The following is a 2,112-nucleotide window of genomic DNA, read 5'->3' on the forward strand; positions in this document are numbered from 1 at the left end:
TTAAACTACCTATAATACAAATTTCATGAATCTGATATGCTAATAGATATCTGCTAGCACCTTATCCTTTATGGGCTAAGTGCTAGGCTTAAAACCTGCTGATTTGGCCCATAGTTAACCAAATCCCCAAGCAAAGGCCAACACTCAATAAGATACTTTCAGTAAATTTCAAATAAGCATAAAATTTAGCATGAACATTGATTATGCATGAACACACCCATTTGAAGCCTACTAGAGATAGTTATGAACCATATTTCAACACATGATGTCGATACATACTGCAACAATGAAACCAGGTCATCAGATCTCTATCAATGAACGACAGGCATTCAAAATATGAAGAATCAGGAAAGATGAACTGAAAGTCTAACTTGTAAACCCATTACCATTTCTGCTAATAATTACAAACTACTTATGTAAATCTAAATTAGACAAAAGGTCATAGCAAATCAGAAAACAAAGTGAAAGAATTCTCATGCTTCAACTCTTCAAATCTGTTCATTCCTCAAAATCTCATTTCTCAATTAACAAGGTTACTGAGGGGTGTACCTGGAAATTGAAAAGAAAGAAGCAGGATAATCAGAAACCCAGCAGCAGTAACAGGACAGCAGAATCAGCAGACTATTTTTGAAACCAGCAGATGAGATGCAACAGTCCAGATTTTAATTTGAAACTCAATGAGTCGACAGACCCCAAACCAGACTTGATTTGAACCCAACTTCAAGCCATTTCGACTCCAAATGAAGCAGCACAATTTTAAAGGCTCAAGCAGAATTCCCAATAGAACAGTAAACTAGCAATCTTTTTTTCGTTTGAGTTTCTCTGATTTTTTATTAAGCTCTCTTTTCTCTCTTTAGGTCTCAAATTTTTAGGCTCTGAAATCTCTCCAAAAAAAATCCCCTTCTAAGGCAAGAAAGAGTGCCTTTATAGGCAAGCTAATAGGGCAACCTTTCAGATTTTAATTTACCCCTTAGGTCCCTGATTTTATAACTTTTTCCTCTTATTTTCTGACTTGTGTCACAAGTAACTACCCTAAGTTTACTAAAGTCTACACTATAGCCCATCCTAGAAGGTTCTATACTTATCACAATCCCTATCCTATCCTTACCCCTCTTCAAAAATTACCAAATCTAATAAAACTACCTTTTTTCCATGCCCAAACTACCCTTAAAACCTCCTAAAATTACTGGCCATTGCTAAACCCGCCAGCTATAACCAAACCACTAATCTAGCCTAAACTAATTAAGATTAATTAATAAAACTTGAAGCTCAAACTAAAATTAAACCAATTAGACTAACAACCAGGTTCATTTAGTCAGACCAAAACTCCAATTTAGCATCAACAACTATTGAACAAATACGGATCCAAAACAACAAATCAACCTATTAACCTACTGAGTCAGAATCAATTTTATTATCAGAAAAGCAAGCCTATCAACTTGAATCAAAACTAATAAGAAGATCAGAACTATCAATTGGTTGGCCTAAACGAACATTTGGATATATAAACTGGCAAAGGCAAGATGAAGTACAAACTAAGAATTAACCAAACTAACACTCAAACTAATCACAGAAAACAAATAAAAATTGACTAACAATTAACAGGAACCAAAAATTCAGAGAAGAGAAACTTACTGGCTTTAGGAATTCTGGCCAACCAATGACGTTCGAATCTTTCAAGATTTTTGACACGCAACATCCCTAATCATGTGTTTTCGCAAGAATACACCTGGTTAAGGATGGTGCGGTCCAAAATCACGAAGATTTTGAATTAGGGTTCTGCCGGGATCAAAATTTTAGATTCGTGACATTCTGGACAGATTCGAGGGACGGGGCTTGGGGGGTTTGAAAGAGGAGGTGAAGGCGGTTAGGTGGTGTAAATTTGGGGTGGTTTGGGTGGGGTTTCGTCGTGGCCGGAAAACTTTGAGTTAATATTCGAAGGGCCCGGCGTTGATTCGAGGGAAACTAAAGGCAGGGTTGGAAAGAGGGGAACGAGGAGAACCGGTGGTGTAATTTTGGGGTTGATCGGAGCATCGCCGCCGGCGGCGACGATTTTCGGCTGGCGGCGGACGGCGGAGGGACGGTGGTAGATGGTGGGGCTACGGTGGCCGG

This window comes from Nicotiana attenuata, chromosome 3 (assembly GCF_001879085.1).
Source record: "Nicotiana attenuata strain UT chromosome 3, NIATTr2, whole genome shotgun sequence".
Taxonomy (NCBI): Eukaryota; Viridiplantae; Streptophyta; class Magnoliopsida; order Solanales; family Solanaceae; genus Nicotiana; species Nicotiana attenuata.